Genomic DNA, 15,553 nt, shown 5'->3' on the forward strand with positions numbered 1-15,553 from the left:
CATTCAAAGCCAGCGCTTTGCCCTTTGCGTTAGTCCTTCTGCCTTGAGGGATTGGTCTATGCCGCCTCTGCCTGAAAGGTCAAATGCCTTGGCAGCTGTGATGTGGGAAAGCTCGGCTTCACGTTTTGCACAGCGAGAAAACACAATCGAAGCACCTACCGCGTTTTGTTGGGAGCCCAAAAACCACAGCAGCAACGGTGATGTACCTCCCTGACAGCAAGTAAGCGCAGGAGTGTTTGGAAGCGCATTGCGTCTATCAAAACAAATTGGGCCGAAAGTTAGCAAAAAGTGTTTGGCGTCAGTTGGTAGCAAGAGGCCACACGGGAGGCAGCGTCTTAGCCCGGCTAGCTCAGTCGGTAGAGCATGAGACTCTTAATCTCAGGGTCGTGGGTTCGAGCCCCACGTTGGGCGTATGGCATCGCAACGTTTTGGCCCAGTCAGTGGCATTCATGCGCACTGCACGGCCCCACCTTTACCATATCGACTGGCTTCTCTTCCATTCCCTCTACAAACGGGGAAATGTTTCGAGCTTATCTTTCTAGTGGTCAATTCGTATGGCAGCAAGTTGACCTTGCGCTGGGGCGTGGTTCTTATCAGCGCCACGTGTGACACGAATTGGATAGAGATAGTGGCACAGGCCCCGGACAGCCTTGCGTTGGTGGTATAGTGGTGAGCATAGCTGCCTTCCAAGCAGTTGACCCGGGTTCGATTCCCGGCCAACGCACTCCTATCCCTTTTTGGCCTTGCAAAGCGGCCCTAAGCAAAGACCCAAGTCATCCAGGTCCTTGAAGAAAGCTCCTAAGATATCCTGGCTTAGCGACAACTGTGGAGACTTTCTTCGGCATTCGAAAAGTCTCTGGCCTTATGCTTTAACTCGCTCAGGAGGTCCAGCATTATCCAGGGCCAAGGTTCAGCCATTTTGACTACTGATTCCCAAAGAGAATCAACTCTGTCACACACAACATTGCTAAGTATCTGGCAACAACGCTAACACCCTTAGCTGGCATCATATTGCACCATTTGCTATTCGGTGACGAAGGCATCGAATAGCAAATGACCCGCTTTGGACTGTGTCTTGCAAGGCAAGGAAAGGGGTGCATTTGGGCAAGGAGGCCTACAGGAAACCTACCCACACACACCGCTATCTGCTTTTTGGCTCACACCACCCACTGGAACCCAAGCTGGGGCTTCTTAGGACTCTGCAATATCGGGCTGACGCGGTAACAACAAAAAGAGTCTACAGACCCTCTCAGGTGTGCTTTGAAAGCTTGTGGCTAGCCAGACTGGGTCTTGGCTAAACATCCACAAGGTCACGAAAACAAACTGGGGAGAAGCAGAACATTTGGAGAAATATAGTCACCCCCGTAAGCCACTGGAGTGTCAGAAAAACTCCGGAGGATCTTTAACAACAATTGCATCGCTGTGTACTTCAAGTCCAGCAATACACTGGGACGGAAGCTTGTACATCGGCACTATCTGCACTGCCCATTTTGAACATCGCTCTAGCTAGCCAAGCGATTTGACAACAATTGTCACCTTTAGCCACGCCGATCTAGGCACCAATAGCTATGCAGGCTTCCTGCCACCAACAATGGGATCATCTAACTTGAACAGGGCGGTTCTACAATTTTCACACCTCCCCCTGTTCTTGGACAATCAACATCGACACATTCACATGGTGATTGTCTTAAGGTGTGACTAGAAGTGCTGCAGTTATCTTCCTGAGCCAAAGAAGTGGCTCGATCAACTATGTAAACCTCTTCAACAAACGGCTAGTACATTTGCAAGGGTCTCCAGTGAACGCTTGTTTGTCTGCTCAGTTGCCGGTCACCTGAAGAGAGCCAAAGGACACGCTTTGTTTTAGCCTTCGGGCCCCACTGAGGTAATGGAGAAAACATGAGCGTCCCTGGGTGGGCTCGAACCACCAACCTTTCGGTTAACAGCCGAACGCGCTAACCGATTGCGCCACAGAGACTGCACGCCGAGGGCCGGCGCACCGGCCGAGGGAGACATGAATAATAAAAACAAAGTTCCTTAAAAGGCTTCCCAATTGCACATTTCTAGAGTGCCTTCTAGAGTGCCTTCTAGTTAAAGGGGGAGAGAGGCAGGGTAAAAGAGGGCATCCTTCGAGCCGGAATCGAACCAGCGACCTAAGGATTACTACGTTGACGCTACAGTCCTCCGCTCTACCAGCTGAGCTATCGAAGGGCCCGCCGGTGGGTCGTAGCCCGTGACTCCTTGCATTCAAAGCCAGCGCTTTGCCCTTTGCGTTAGTCCTTCTGCCTTGAGGGATTGGTCTATGCCGCCTCTGCCTGAAAGGTCAAATGCCTTGGCAGCTGTGATGTGGGAAAGCTCGGCTTCACGTTTTGCACAGCGAGAAAACACAATCGAAGCACCTACCGCGTTTTGTTGGGAGCCCAAAAACCACAGCAGCAACGGTGATGTACCTCCCTGACAGCAAGTAAGCGCAGGAGTGTTTGGAAGCGCATTGCGTCTATCAAAACAAATTGGGCCGAAAGTTAGCAAAAAGTGTTTGGCGTCAGTTGGTAGCAAGAGGCCACACGGGAGGCAGCGTCTTAGCCCGGCTAGCTCAGTCGGTAGAGCATGAGACTCTTAATCTCAGGGTCGTGGGTTCGAGCCCCACGTTGGGCGTATGGCATCGCAACGTTTTGGCCCAGTCAGTGGCATTCATGCGCACTGCACGGCCCCACCTTTACCATATCGACTGGCTTCTCTTCCATTCCCTCTACAAACGGGGAAATGTTTCGAGCTTATCTTTCTAGTGGTCAATTCGTATGGCAGCAAGTTGACCTTGCGCTGGGGCGTGGTTCTTATCAGCGCCACGTGTGACACGAATTGGATAGAGATAGTGGCACAGGCCCCGGACAGCCTTGCGTTGGTGGTATAGTGGTGAGCATAGCTGCCTTCCAAGCAGTTGACCCGGGTTCGATTCCCGGCCAACGCACTCCTATCCCTTTTTGGCCTTGCAAAGCGGCCCTAAGCAAAGACCCAAGTCATCCAGGTCCTTGAAGAAAGCTCCTAAGATATCCTGGCTTAGCGACAACTGTGGAGACTTTCTTCGGCATTCGAAAAGTCTCTGGCCTTATGCTTTAACTCGCTCAGGAGGTCCAGCATTATCCAGGGCCAAGGTTCAGCCATTTTGACTACTGATTCCCAAAGAGAATCAACTCTGTCACACACAACATTGCTAAGTATCTGGCAACAACGCTAACACCCTTAGCTGGCATCATATTGCACCATTTGCTATTCGGTGACGAAGGCATCGAATAGCAAATGACCCGCTTTGGACTGTGTCTTGCAAGGCAAGGAAAGGGGTGCATTTGGGCAAGGAGGCCTACAGGAAACCTACCCACACACACCGCTATCTGCTTTTTGGCTCACACCACCCACTGGAACCCAAGCTGGGGCTTCTTAGGACTCTGCAATATCGGGCTGACGCGGTAACAACAAAAGGAGTCTACAGACCCTCTCAGGTGTGCTTTGAAAGCTTGTGGCTAGCCAGACTGGGTCTTGGCTAAACATCCACAAGGTCACGAAAACAAACTGGGGAGAAGCAGAACATTTGGAGAAATATAGTCACCCCCGTAAGCCACTGGAGTGTCAGAAAAACTCCGGAGGATCTTTAACAACAATTGCATCGCTGTGTACTTCAAGTCCAGCAATACACTGGGACGGAAGCTTGTACATCGGCACTATCTGCACTGCCCATTTTGAACATCGCTCTAGCTAGCCAAGCGATTTGACAACAATTGTCACCTTTAGCCACGCCGATCTAGGCACCAATAGCTATGCAGGCTTCCTGCCACCAACAATGGGATCATCTAACTTGAACAGGGCGGTTCTACAATTTTCACACCTCCCCCTGTTCTTGGACAATCAACATCGACACATTCACATGGTGATTGTCTTAAGGTGTGACTAGAAGTGCTGCAGTTATCTTCCTGAGCCAAAGAAGTGGCTCGATCAACTATGTAAACCTCTTCAACAAACGGCTAGTACATTTGCAAGGGTCTCCAGTGAACGCTTGTTTGTCTGCTCAGTTGCCGGTCACCTGAAGAGAGCCAAAGGACACGCTTTGTTTTAGCCTTCGGGCCCCACTGAGGTAATGGAGAAAACATGAGCGTCCCTGGGTGGGCTCGAACCACCAACCTTTCGGTTAACAGCCGAACGCGCTAACCGATTGCGCCACAGAGACTGCACGCCGAGGGCCGGCGCACCGGCCGAGGGAGACATGAATAATAAAAACAAAGTTCCTTAAAAGGCTTCCCAATTGCACATTTCTAGAGTGCCTTCTAGAGTGCCTTCTAGTTAAAGGGGGAGAGAGGCAGGGTAAAAGAGGGCATCCTTCGAGCCGGAATCGAACCAGCGACCTAAGGATTACTACGTTGACGCTACAGTCCTCCGCTCTACCAGCTGAGCTATCGAAGGGCCCGCCGGTGGGTCGTAGCCCGTGACTCCTTGCATTCAAAGCCAGCGCTTTGCCCTTTGCGTTAGTCCTTCTGCCTTGAGGGATTGGTCTATGCCGCCTCTGCCTGAAAGGTCAAATGCCTTGGCAGCTGTGATGTGGGAAAGCTCGGCTTCACGTTTTGCACAGCGAGAAAACACAATCGAAGCACCTACCGCGTTTTGTTGGGAGCCCAAAAACCACAGCAGCAACGGTGATGTACCTCCCTGACAGCAAGTAAGCGCAGGAGTGTTTGGAAGCGCATTGCGTCTATCAAAACAAATTGGGCCGAAAGTTAGCAAAAAGTGTTTGGCGTCAGTTGGTAGCAAGAGGCCACACGGGAGGCAGCGTCTTAGCCCGGCTAGCTCAGTCGGTAGAGCATGAGACTCTTAATCTCAGGGTCGTGGGTTCGAGCCCCACGTTGGGCGTATGGCATCGCAACGTTTTGGCCCAGTCAGTGGCATTCATGCGCACTGCACGGCCCCACCTTTACCATATCGACTGGCTTCTCTTCCATTCCCTCTACAAACGGGGAAATGTTTCCAGCTTATCTTTCTAGTGGTCAATTCGTATGGCAGCAAGTTGACCTTGCGCTGGGGCGTGGTTCTTATCAGCGCCACGTGTGACACGAATTGGATAGAGATAGTGGCACAGGCCCCGGACAGCCTTGCGTTGGTGGTATAGTGGTGAGCATAGCTGCCTTCCAAGCAGTTGACCCGGGTTCGATTCCCGGCCAACGCACTCCTATCCCTTTTTGGCCTTGCAAAGCGGCCCTAAGCAAAGACCCAAGTCATCCAGGTCCTTGAAGAAAGCTCCTAAGATATCCTGGCTTAGCGACAACTGTGGAGACTTTCTTCGGCATTCGAAAAGTCTCTGGCCTTATGCTTTAACTCGCTCAGGAGGTCCAGCATTATCCAGGGCCAAGGTTCAGCCATTTTGACTACTGATTCCCAAAGAGAATCAACTCTGTCACACACAACATTGCTAAGTATCTGGCAACAACGCTAACACCCTTAGCTGGCATCATATTGCACCATTTGCTATTCGGTGACGAAGGCATCGAATAGCAAATGACCCGCTTTGGACTGTGTCTTGCAAGGCAAGGAAAGGGGTGCATTTGGGCAAGGAGGCCTACAGGAAACCTACCCACACACACCGCTATCTGCTTTTTGGCTCACACCACCCACTGGAACCCAAGCTGGGGCTTCTTAGGACTCTGCAATATCGGGCTGACGCGGTAACAACAAAAGGAGTCTACAGACCCTCTCAGGTGTGCTTTGAAAGCTTGTGGCTAGCCAGACTGGGTCTTGGCTAAACATCCACAAGGTCACGAAAACAAACTGGGGAGAAGCAGAACATTTGGAGAAATATAGTCACCCCCGTAAGCCACTGGAGTGTCAGAAAAACTCCGGAGGATCTTTAACAACAATTGCATCGCTGTGTACTTCAAGTCCAGCAATACACTGGGACGGAAGCTTGTACATCGGCACTATCTGCACTGCCCATTTTGAACATCGCTCTAGCTAGCCAAGCGATTTGACAACAATTGTCACCTTTAGCCACGCCGATCTAGGCACCAATAGCTATGCAGGCTTCCTGCCACCAACAATGGGATCATCTAACTTGAACAGGGCGGTTCTACAATTTTCACACCTCCCCCTGTTCTTGGACAATCAACATCGACACATTCACATGGTGATTGTCTTAAGGTGTGACTAGAAGTGCTGCAGTTATCTTCCTGAGCCAAAGAAGTGGCTCGATCAACTATGTAAACCTCTTCAACAAACGGCTAGTACATTTGCAAGGGTCTCCAGTGAACGCTTGTTTGTCTGCTCAGTTGCCGGTCACCTGAAGAGAGCCAAAGGACACGCTTTGTTTTAGCCTTCGGGCCCCACTGAGGTAATGGAGAAAACATGAGCGTCCCTGGGTGGGCTCGAACCACCAACCTTTCGGTTAACAGCCGAACGCGCTAACCGATTGCGCCACAGAGACTGCACGCCGAGGGCCAGCGCACCGGCCGAGGGAGACATGAATAATAAAAACAAAGTTCCTTAAAAGGCTTCCCAATTGCACATTTCTAGAGTGCCTTCTAGAGTGCCTTCTAGTTAAAGGGGGAGAGAGGCAGGGTAAAAGAGGGCATCCTTCGAGCCGGAATCGAACCAGCGACCTAAGGATTACTACGTTGACGCTACAGTCCTCCGCTCTACCAGCTGAGCTATCGAAGGGCCCGCCGGTGGGTCGTAGCCCGTGACTCCTTGCATTCAAAGCCAGCGCTTTGCCCTTTGCGTTAGTCCTTCTGCCTTGAGGGATTGGTCTATGCCGCCTCTGCCTGAAAGGTCAAATGCCTTGGCAGCTGTGATGTGGGAAAGCTCGGCTTCACGTTTTGCACAGCGAGAAAACACAATCGAAGCACCTACCGCGTTTTGTTGGGAGCCCAAAAACCACAGCAGCAACGGTGATGTACCTCCCTGACAGCAAGTAAGCGCAGGAGTGTTTGGAAGCGCATTGCGTCTATCAAAACAAATTGGGCCGAAAGTTAGCAAAAAGTGTTTGGCGTCAGTTGGTAGCAAGAGGCCACACGGGAGGCAGCGTCTTAGCCCGGCTAGCTCAGTCGGTAGAGCATGAGACTCTTAATCTCAGGGTCGTGGGTTCGAGCCCCACGTTGGGCGTATGGCATCGCAACGTTTTGGCCCAGTCAGTGGCATTCATGCGCACTGCACGGCCCCACCTTTACCATATCGACTGGCTTCTCTTCCATTCCCTCTACAAACGGGGAAATGTTTCGAGCTTATCTTTCTAGTGGTCAATTCGTATGGCAGCAAGTTGACCTTGCGCTGGGGCGTGGTTCTTATCAGCGCCACGTGTGACACGAATTGGATAGAGATAGTGGCACAGGCCCCGGACAGCCTTGCGTTGGTGGTATAGTGGTGAGCATAGCTGCCTTCCAAGCAGTTGACCCGGGTTCGATTCCCGGCCAACGCACTCCTATCCCTTTTTGGCCTTGCAAAGCGGCCCTAAGCAAAGACCCAAGTCATCCAGGTCCTTGAAGAAAGCTCCTAAGATATCCTGGCTTAGCGACAACTGTGGAGACTTTCTTCGGCATTCGAAAAGTCTCTGGCCTTATGCTTTAACTCGCTCAGGAGGTCCAGCATTATCCAGGGCCAAGGTTCAGCCATTTTGACTACTGATTCCCAAAGAGAATCAACTCTGTCACACACAACATTGCTAAGTATCTGGCAACAACGCTAACACCCTTAGCTGGCATCATATTGCACCATTTGCTATTCGGTGACGAAGGCATCGAATAGCAAATGACCCGCTTTGGACTGTGTCTTGCAAGGCAAGGAAAGGGGTGCATTTGGGCAAGGAGGCCTACAGGAAACCTACCCACACACACCGCTATCTGCTTTTTGGCTCACACCACCCACTGGAACCCAAGCTGGGGCTTCTTAGGACTCTGCAATATCGGGCTGACGCGGTAACAACAAAAAGAGTCTACAGACCCTCTCAGGTGTGCTTTGAAAGCTTGTGGCTAGCCAGACTGGGTCTTGGCTAAACATCCACAAGGTCACGAAAACAAACTGGGGAGAAGCAGAACATTTGGAGAAATATAGTCACCCCCGTAAGCCACTGGAGTGTCAGAAAAACTCCGGAGGATCTTTAACAACAATTGCATCGCTGTGTACTTCAAGTCCAGCAATACACTGGGACGGAAGCTTGTACATCGGCACTATCTGCACTGCCCATTTTGAACATCGCTCTAGCTAGCCAAGCGATTTGACAACAATTGTCACCTTTAGCCACGCCGATCTAGGCACCAATAGCTATGCAGGCTTCCTGCCACCAACAATGGGATCATCTAACTTGAACAGGGCGGTTCTACAATTTTCACACCTCCCCCTGTTCTTGGACAATCAACATCGACACATTCACATGGTGATTGTCTTAAGGTGTGACTAGAAGTGCTGCAGTTATCTTCCTGAGCCAAAGAAGTGGCTCGATCAACTATGTAAACCTCTTCAACAAACGGCTAGTACATTTGCAAGGGTCTCCAGTGAACGCTTGTTTGTCTGCTCAGTTGCCGGTCACCTGAAGAGAGCCAAAGGACACGCTTTGTTTTAGCCTTCGGGCCCCACTGAGGTAATGGAGAAAACATGAGCGTCCCTGGGTGGGCTCGAACCACCAACCTTTCGGTTAACAGCCGAACGCGCTAACCGATTGCGCCACAGAGACTGCACGCCGAGGGCCGGCGCACCGGCCGAGGGAGACATGAATAATAAAAACAAAGTTCCTTAAAAGGCTTCCCAATTGCACATTTCTAGAGTGCCTTCTAGAGTGCCTTCTAGTTAAAGGGGGAGAGAGGCAGGGTAAAAGAGGGCATCCTTCGAGCCGGAATCGAACCAGCGACCTAAGGATTACTACGTTGACGCTACAGTCCTCCGCTCTACCAGCTGAGCTATCGAAGGGCCCGCCGGTGGGTCGTAGCCCGTGACTCCTTGCATTCAAAGCCAGCGCTTTGCCCTTTGCGTTAGTCCTTCTGCCTTGAGGGATTGGTCTATGCCGCCTCTGCCTGAAAGGTCAAATGCCTTGGCAGCTGTGATGTGGGAAAGCTCGGCTTCACGTTTTGCACAGCGAGAAAACACAATCGAAGCACCTACCACGTTTTGTTGGGAGCCCAAAAACCACAGCAGCAACGGTGATGTACCTCCCTGACAGCAAGTAAGCGCAGGAGTGTTTGGAAGCGCATTGCGTCTATCAAAACAAATTGGGCCGAAAGTTAGCAAAAAGTGTTTGGCGTCAGTTGGTAGCAAGAGGCCACACGGGAGGCAGCGTCTTAGCCCGGCTAGCTCAGTCGGTAGAGCATGAGACTCTTAATCTCAGGGTCGTGGGTTCGAGCCCCACGTTGGGCGTATGGCATCGCAACGTTTTGGCCCAGTCAGTGGCATTCATGCGCACTGCACGGCCCCACCTTTACCATATCGACTGGCTTCTCTTCCATTCCCTCTACAAACGGGGAAATGTTTCGAGCTTATCTTTCTAGTGGTCAATTCGTATGGCAGCAAGTTGACCTTGCGCTGGGGCGTGGTTCTTATCAGCGCCACGTGTGACACGAATTGGATAGAGATAGTGGCACAGGCCCCGGACAGCCTTGCGTTGGTGGTATAGTGGTGAGCATAGCTGCCTTCCAAGCAGTTGACCCGGGTTCGATTCCCGGCCAACGCACTCCTATCCCTTTTTGGCCTTGCAAAGCGGCCCTAAGCAAAGACCCAAGTCATCCAGGTCCTTGAAGAAAGCTCCTAAGATATCCTGGCTTAGCGACAACTGTGGAGACTTTCTTCGGCATTCGAAAAGTCTCTGGCCTTATGCTTTAACTCGCTCAGGAGGTCCAGCATTATCCAGGGCCAAGGTTCAGCCATTTTGACTACTGATTCCCAAAGAGAATCAACTCTGTCACACACAACATTGCTAAGTATCTGGCAACAACGCTAACACCCTTAGCTGGCATCATATTGCACCATTTGCTATTCGGTGACGAAGGCATCGAATAGCAAATGACCCGCTTTGGACTGTGTCTTGCAAGGCAAGGAAAGGGGTGCATTTGGGCAAGGAGGCCTACAGGAAACCTACCCACACACACCGCTATCTGCTTTTTGGCTCACACCACCCACTGGAACCCAAGCTGGGGCTTCTTAGGACTCTGCAATATCGGGCTGACGCGGTAACAACAAAAGGAGTCTACAGACCCTCTCAGGTGTGCTTTGAAAGCTTGTGGCTAGCCAGACTGGGTCTTGGCTAAACATCCACAAGGTCACGAAAACAAACTGGGGAGAAGCAGAACATTTGGAGAAATATAGTCACCCCCGTAAGCCACTGGAGTGTCAGAAAAACTCCGGAGGATCTTTAACAACAATTGCATCGCTGTGTACTTCAAGTCCAGCAATACACTGGGACGGAAGCTTGTACATCGGCACTATCTGCACTGCCCATTTTGAACATCGCTCTAGCTAGCCAAGCGATTTGACAACAATTGTCACCTTTAGCCACGCCGATCTAGGCACCAATAGCTATGCAGGCTTCCTGCCACCAACAATGGGATCATCTAACTTGAACAGGGCGGTTCTACAATTTTCACACCTCCCCCTGTTCTTGGACAATCAACATCGACACATTCACATGGTGATTGTCTTAAGGTGTGACTAGAAGTGCTGCAGTTATCTTCCTGAGCCAAAGAAGTGGCTCGATCAACTATGTAAACCTCTTCAACAAACGGCTAGTACATTTGCAAGGGTCTCCAGTGAACGCTTGTTTGTCTGCTCAGTTGCCGGTCACCTGAAGAGAGCCAAAGGACACGCTTTGTTTTAGCCTTCGGGCCCCACTGAGGTAATGGAGAAAACATGAGCGTCCCTGGGTGGGCTCAAACCACCAACCTTTCGGTTAACAGCCGAACGCGCTAACCGATTGCGCCACAGAGACTGCACGCCGAGGGCCGGCGCACCGGCCGAGGGAGACATGAATAATAAAAACAAAGTTCCTTAAAAGGCTTCCCAATTGCACATTTCTAGAGTGCCTTCTAGAGTGCCTTCTAGTTAAAGGGGGAGAGAGGCAGGGTAAAAGAGGGCATCCTTCGAGCCGGAATCGAACCAGCGACCTAAGGATTACTACGTTGACGCTACAGTCCTCCGCTCTACCAGCTGAGCTATCGAAGGGCCCGCCGGTGGGTCGTAGCCCGTGACTCCTTGCATTCAAAGCCAGCGCTTTGCCCTTTGCGTTAGTCCTTCTGCCTTGAGGGATTGGTCTATGCCGCCTCTGCCTGAAAGGTCAAATGCCTTGGCAGCTGTGATGTGGGAAAGCTCGGCTTCACGTTTTGCACAGCGAGAAAACACAATCGAAGCACCTACCGCGTTTTGTTGGGAGCCCAAAAACCACAGCAGCAACGGTGATGTACCTCCCTGACAGCAAGTAAGCGCAGGAGTGTTTGGAAGCGCATTGCGTCTATCAAAACAAATTGGGCCGAAAGTTAGCAAAAAGTGTTTGGCGTCAGTTGGTAGCAAGAGGCCACACGGGAGGCAGCGTCTTAGCCCGGCTAGCTCAGTCGGTAGAGCATGAGACTCTTAATCTCAGGGTCGTGGGTTCGAGCCCCACGTTGGGCGTATGGCATCGCAACGTTTTGGCCCAGTCAGTGGCATTCATGCGCACTGCACGGCCCCACCTTTACCATATCGACTGGCTTCTCTTCCATTCCCTCTACAAACGGGGAAATGTTTCGAGCTTATCTTTCTAGTGGTCAATTCGTATGGCAGCAAGTTGACCTTGCGCTGGGGCGTGGTTCTTATCAGCGCCACGTGTGACACGAATTGGATAGAGATAGTGGCACAGGCCCCGGACAGCCTTGCGTTGGTGGTATAGTGGTGAGCATAGCTGCCTTCCAAGCAGTTGACCCGGGTTCGATTCCCGGCCAACGCACTCCTATCCCTTTTTGGCCTTGCAAAGCGGCCCTAAGCAAAGACCCAAGTCATCCAGGTCCTTGAAGAAAGCTCCTAAGATATCCTGGCTTAGCGACAACTGTGGAGACTTTCTTCGGCATTCGAAAAGTCTCTGGCCTTATGCTTTAACTCGCTCAGGAGGTCCAGCATTATCCAGGGCCAAGGTTCAGCCATTTTGACTACTGATTCCCAAAGAGAATCAACTCTGTCACACACAACATTGCTAAGTATCTGGCAACAACGCTAACACCCTTAGCTGGCATCATATTGCACCATTTGCTATTCGGTGACGAAGGCATCGAATAGCAAATGACCCGCTTTGGACTGTGTCTTGCAAGGCAAGGAAAGGGGTGCATTTGGGCAAGGAGGCCTACAGGAAACCTACCCACACACACCGCTATCTGCTTTTTGGCTCACACCACCCACTGGAACCCAAGCTGGGGCTTCTTAGGACTCTGCAATATCGGGCTGACGCGGTAACAACAAAAGGAGTCTACAGACCCTCTCAGGTGTGCTTTGAAAGCTTGTGGCTAGCCAGACTGGGTCTTGGCTAAACATCCACAAGGTCACGAAAACAAACTGGGGAGAAGCAGAACATTTGGAGAAATATAGTCACCCCCGTAAGCCACTGGAGTGTCAGAAAAACTCCGGAGGATCTTTAACAACAATTGCATCGCTGTGTACTTCAAGTCCAGCAATACACTGGGACGGAAGCTTGTACATCGGCACTATCTGCACTGCCCATTTTGAACATCGCTCTAGCTAGCCAAGCGATTTGACAACAATTGTCACCTTTAGCCACGCCGATCTAGGCACCAATAGCTATGCAGGCTTCCTGCCACCAACAATGGGATCATCTAACTTGAACAGGGCGGTTCTACAATTTTCACACCTCCCCCTGTTCTTGGACAATCAACATCGACACATTCACATGGTGATTGTCTTAAGGTGTGACTAGAAGTGCTGCAGTTATCTTCCTGAGCCAAAGAAGTGGCTCGATCAACTATGTAAACCTCTTCAACAAACGGCTAGTACATTTGCAAGGGTCTCCAGTGAACGCTTGTTTGTCTGCTCAGTTGCCGGTCACCTGAAGAGAGCCAAAGGACACGCTTTGTTTTAGCCTTCGGGCCCCACTGAGGTAATGGAGAAAACATGAGCGTCCCTGGGTGGGCTCGAACCACCAACCTTTCGGTTAACAGCCGAACGCGCTAACCGATTGCGCCACAGAGACTGCACGCCGAGGGCCAGCGCACCGGCCGAGGGAGACATGAATAATAAAAACAAAGTTCCTTAAAAGGCTTCCCAATTGCACATTTCTAGAGTGCCTTCTAGAGTGCCTTCTAGTTAAAGGGGGAGAGAGGCAGGGTAAAAGAGGGCATCCTTCGAGCCGGAATCGAACCAGCGACCTAAGGATTACTACGTTGACGCTACAGTCCTCCGCTCTACCAGCTGAGCTATCGAAGGGCCCGCCGGTGGGTCGTAGCCCGTGACTCCTTGCATTCAAAGCCAGCGCTTTGCCCTTTGCGTTAGTCCTTCTGCCTTGAGGGATTGGTCTATGCCGCCTCTGCCTGAAAGGTCAAATGCCTTGGCAGCTGTGATGTGGGAAAGCTCGGCTTCACGTTTTGCACAGCGAGAAAACACAATCGAAGCACCTACCGCGTTTTGTTGGGAGCCCAAAAACCACAGCAGCAACGGTGATGTACCTCCCTGACAGCAAGTAAGCGCAGGAGTGTTTGGAAGCGCATTGCGTCTATCAAAACAAATTGGGCCGAAAGTTAGCAAAAAGTGTTTGGCGTCAGTTGGTAGCAAGAGGCCACACGGGAGGCAGCGTCTTAGCCCGGCTAGCTCAGTCGGTAGAGCATGAGACTCTTAATCTCAGGGTCGTGGGTTCGAGCCCCACGTTGGGCGTATGGCATCGCAACGTTTTGGCCCAGTCAGTGGCATTCATGCGCACTGCACGGCCCCACCTTTACCATATCGACTGGCTTCTCTTCCATTCCCTCTACAAACGGGGAAATGTTTCGAGCTTATCTTTCTAGTGGTCAATTCGTATGGCAGCAAGTTGACCTTGCGCTGGGGCGTGGTTCTTATCAGCGCCACGTGTGACACGAATTGGATAGAGATAGTGGCACAGGCCCCGGACAGCCTTGCGTTGGTGGTATAGTGGTGAGCATAGCTGCCTTCCAAGCAGTTGACCCGGGTTCGATTCCCGGCCAACGCACTCCTATCCCTTTTTGGCCTTGCAAAGCGGCCCTAAGCAAAGACCCAAGTCATCCAGGTCCTTGAAGAAAGCTCCTAAGATATCCTGGCTTAGCGACAACTGTGGAGACTTTCTTCGGCATTCGAAAAGTCTCTGGCCTTATGCTTTAACTCGCTCAGGAGGTCCACCATTATCCAGGGCCAAGGTTCAGCCATTTTGACTACTGATTCCCAAAGAGAATCAACTCTGTCACACACAACATTGCTAAGTATCTGGCAACAACGCTAACACCCTTAGCTGGCATCATATTGCACCATTTGCTATTCGGTGACGAAGGCATCGAATAGCAAATGACCCGCTTTGGACTGTGTCTTGCAAGGCAAGGAAAGGGGTGCATTTGGGCAAGGAGGCCTACAGGAAACCTACCCACACACACCGCTATCTGCTTTTTGGCTCACACCACCCACTGGAACCCAAGCTGGGGCTTCTTAGGACTCTGCAATATCGGGCTGACGCGGTAACAACAAAAAGAGTCTACAGACCCTCTCAGGTGTGCTTTGAAAGCTTGTGGCTAGCCAGACTGGGTCTTGGCTAAACATCCACAAGGTCACGAAAACAAACTGGGGAGAAGCAGAACATTTGGAGAAATATAGTCACCCCCGTAAGCCACTGGAGTGTCAGAAAAACTCCGGAGGATCTTTAACAACAATTGCATCGCTGTGTACTTCAAGTCCAGCAATACACTGGGACGGAAGCTTGTACATCGGCACTATCTGCACTGCCCATTTTGAACATCGCTCTAGCTAGCCAAGCGATTTGACAACAATTGTCACCTTTAGCCACGCCGATCTAGGCACCAATAGCTATGCAGGCTTCCTGCCACCAACAATGGGATCATCTAACTTGAACAGGGCGGTTCTACAATTTTCACACCTCCCCCTGTTCTTGGACAATCAACATCGACACATTCACATGGTGATTGTCTTAAGGTGTGACTAGAAGTGCTGCAGTTATCTTCCTGAGCCAAAGAAGTGGCTCGATCAACTATGTAAACCTCTTCAACAAACGGCTAGTACATTTGCAAGGGTCTCCAGTGAACGCTTGTTTGTCTGCTCAGTTGCCGGTCACCTGAAGAGAGCCAAAGGACACGCTTTGTTTTAGCCTTCGGGCCCCACTGAGGTAATGGAGAAAACATGAGCGTCCCTGGGTGGGCTCGAACCACCAACCTTTCGGTTAACAGCCGAACGCGCTAACCGATTGCGCCACAGAGACTGCACGCCGAGGGCCGGCGCACCGGCCGAGGGAGACATGAATAATAAAAACAAAGTTCCTTAAAAGGCTTCCCAATTGCACATTTCTAGAGTGCCTTCTAGAGTGCCTTCTAGTTAAAGGGGGAGAGAGGCA

The 15,553-nt window shown here is 51.3% G+C and overlaps 26 non-coding genes across 26 annotated transcripts; 14 read left to right on the forward strand and 12 right to left on the reverse strand.

Moving 5' to 3' along the window:
* Window positions 1–338: 338 nt before the first annotated feature.
* On the forward strand, window positions 339–411 carry TRNAK-CUU (transfer RNA lysine (anticodon CUU)). Its single transcript has one exon. It is a non-coding gene; the product is annotated as a tRNA-Lys (tRNA).
* A 241-nt stretch (window positions 412–652) lies between these two features.
* Window positions 653–724, forward strand: TRNAG-UCC (transfer RNA glycine (anticodon UCC)). Its single transcript has one exon. It is a non-coding gene; the product is annotated as a tRNA-Gly (tRNA).
* A 1,177-nt stretch (window positions 725–1,901) lies between these two features.
* On the reverse strand, window positions 1,902–1,975 carry TRNAN-GUU (transfer RNA asparagine (anticodon GUU)). The gene has a single exon. It is a non-coding gene; the product is annotated as a tRNA-Asn (tRNA).
* A 147-nt stretch (window positions 1,976–2,122) lies between these two features.
* Window positions 2,123–2,208, reverse strand: TRNAY-GUA (transfer RNA tyrosine (anticodon GUA)). The gene is given in 2 exon segments: window positions 2,123–2,158; window positions 2,172–2,208. It is a non-coding gene; the product is annotated as a tRNA-Tyr (tRNA).
* A 371-nt stretch (window positions 2,209–2,579) lies between these two features.
* TRNAK-CUU (transfer RNA lysine (anticodon CUU)) lies at window positions 2,580–2,652 on the forward strand. The gene has a single exon. It is a non-coding gene; the product is annotated as a tRNA-Lys (tRNA).
* Window positions 2,653–2,893: 241 nt separating this feature from the next.
* On the forward strand, window positions 2,894–2,965 carry TRNAG-UCC (transfer RNA glycine (anticodon UCC)). Its single transcript has one exon. It is a non-coding gene; the product is annotated as a tRNA-Gly (tRNA).
* Window positions 2,966–4,142: 1,177 nt separating this feature from the next.
* On the reverse strand, window positions 4,143–4,216 carry TRNAN-GUU (transfer RNA asparagine (anticodon GUU)). Its single transcript has one exon. It is a non-coding gene; the product is annotated as a tRNA-Asn (tRNA).
* A 147-nt stretch (window positions 4,217–4,363) lies between these two features.
* TRNAY-GUA (transfer RNA tyrosine (anticodon GUA)) lies at window positions 4,364–4,449 on the reverse strand. The gene is given in 2 exon segments: window positions 4,364–4,399; window positions 4,413–4,449. It is a non-coding gene; the product is annotated as a tRNA-Tyr (tRNA).
* A 371-nt stretch (window positions 4,450–4,820) lies between these two features.
* TRNAK-CUU (transfer RNA lysine (anticodon CUU)) lies at window positions 4,821–4,893 on the forward strand. Its single transcript has one exon. It is a non-coding gene; the product is annotated as a tRNA-Lys (tRNA).
* A 241-nt stretch (window positions 4,894–5,134) lies between these two features.
* TRNAG-UCC (transfer RNA glycine (anticodon UCC)) lies at window positions 5,135–5,206 on the forward strand. Its single transcript has one exon. It is a non-coding gene; the product is annotated as a tRNA-Gly (tRNA).
* A 1,177-nt stretch (window positions 5,207–6,383) lies between these two features.
* Window positions 6,384–6,457, reverse strand: TRNAN-GUU (transfer RNA asparagine (anticodon GUU)). Its single transcript has one exon. It is a non-coding gene; the product is annotated as a tRNA-Asn (tRNA).
* Window positions 6,458–6,604: 147 nt separating this feature from the next.
* TRNAY-GUA (transfer RNA tyrosine (anticodon GUA)) lies at window positions 6,605–6,690 on the reverse strand. Its single transcript is given in 2 exon segments — window positions 6,605–6,640; window positions 6,654–6,690. It is a non-coding gene; the product is annotated as a tRNA-Tyr (tRNA).
* A 371-nt stretch (window positions 6,691–7,061) lies between these two features.
* TRNAK-CUU (transfer RNA lysine (anticodon CUU)) lies at window positions 7,062–7,134 on the forward strand. Its single transcript has one exon. It is a non-coding gene; the product is annotated as a tRNA-Lys (tRNA).
* A 241-nt stretch (window positions 7,135–7,375) lies between these two features.
* Window positions 7,376–7,447, forward strand: TRNAG-UCC (transfer RNA glycine (anticodon UCC)). Its single transcript has one exon. It is a non-coding gene; the product is annotated as a tRNA-Gly (tRNA).
* Window positions 7,448–8,624: 1,177 nt separating this feature from the next.
* On the reverse strand, window positions 8,625–8,698 carry TRNAN-GUU (transfer RNA asparagine (anticodon GUU)). Its single transcript has one exon. It is a non-coding gene; the product is annotated as a tRNA-Asn (tRNA).
* A 147-nt stretch (window positions 8,699–8,845) lies between these two features.
* TRNAY-GUA (transfer RNA tyrosine (anticodon GUA)) lies at window positions 8,846–8,931 on the reverse strand. The gene is given in 2 exon segments: window positions 8,846–8,881; window positions 8,895–8,931. It is a non-coding gene; the product is annotated as a tRNA-Tyr (tRNA).
* A 371-nt stretch (window positions 8,932–9,302) lies between these two features.
* Window positions 9,303–9,375, forward strand: TRNAK-CUU (transfer RNA lysine (anticodon CUU)). The gene has a single exon. It is a non-coding gene; the product is annotated as a tRNA-Lys (tRNA).
* Window positions 9,376–9,616: 241 nt separating this feature from the next.
* TRNAG-UCC (transfer RNA glycine (anticodon UCC)) lies at window positions 9,617–9,688 on the forward strand. The gene has a single exon. It is a non-coding gene; the product is annotated as a tRNA-Gly (tRNA).
* Window positions 9,689–11,086: 1,398 nt separating this feature from the next.
* TRNAY-GUA (transfer RNA tyrosine (anticodon GUA)) lies at window positions 11,087–11,172 on the reverse strand. Its single transcript is given in 2 exon segments — window positions 11,087–11,122; window positions 11,136–11,172. It is a non-coding gene; the product is annotated as a tRNA-Tyr (tRNA).
* A 371-nt stretch (window positions 11,173–11,543) lies between these two features.
* Window positions 11,544–11,616, forward strand: TRNAK-CUU (transfer RNA lysine (anticodon CUU)). Its single transcript has one exon. It is a non-coding gene; the product is annotated as a tRNA-Lys (tRNA).
* A 241-nt stretch (window positions 11,617–11,857) lies between these two features.
* Window positions 11,858–11,929, forward strand: TRNAG-UCC (transfer RNA glycine (anticodon UCC)). The gene has a single exon. It is a non-coding gene; the product is annotated as a tRNA-Gly (tRNA).
* Window positions 11,930–13,106: 1,177 nt separating this feature from the next.
* Window positions 13,107–13,180, reverse strand: TRNAN-GUU (transfer RNA asparagine (anticodon GUU)). Its single transcript has one exon. It is a non-coding gene; the product is annotated as a tRNA-Asn (tRNA).
* Window positions 13,181–13,327: 147 nt separating this feature from the next.
* Window positions 13,328–13,413, reverse strand: TRNAY-GUA (transfer RNA tyrosine (anticodon GUA)). Its single transcript is given in 2 exon segments — window positions 13,328–13,363; window positions 13,377–13,413. It is a non-coding gene; the product is annotated as a tRNA-Tyr (tRNA).
* A 371-nt stretch (window positions 13,414–13,784) lies between these two features.
* Window positions 13,785–13,857, forward strand: TRNAK-CUU (transfer RNA lysine (anticodon CUU)). Its single transcript has one exon. It is a non-coding gene; the product is annotated as a tRNA-Lys (tRNA).
* A 241-nt stretch (window positions 13,858–14,098) lies between these two features.
* TRNAG-UCC (transfer RNA glycine (anticodon UCC)) lies at window positions 14,099–14,170 on the forward strand. Its single transcript has one exon. It is a non-coding gene; the product is annotated as a tRNA-Gly (tRNA).
* A 1,177-nt stretch (window positions 14,171–15,347) lies between these two features.
* On the reverse strand, window positions 15,348–15,421 carry TRNAN-GUU (transfer RNA asparagine (anticodon GUU)). The gene has a single exon. It is a non-coding gene; the product is annotated as a tRNA-Asn (tRNA).
* Between the last annotated feature and the right edge of the window lie 132 nt (window positions 15,422–15,553).

The sequence above is a fragment of the Aquarana catesbeiana genome, unplaced genomic scaffold (genome assembly GCF_042186555.1).
Source record: "Aquarana catesbeiana isolate 2022-GZ unplaced genomic scaffold, ASM4218655v1 unanchor46, whole genome shotgun sequence".
Classification (NCBI taxonomy): Eukaryota; Metazoa; Chordata; class Amphibia; order Anura; family Ranidae; genus Aquarana; species Aquarana catesbeiana.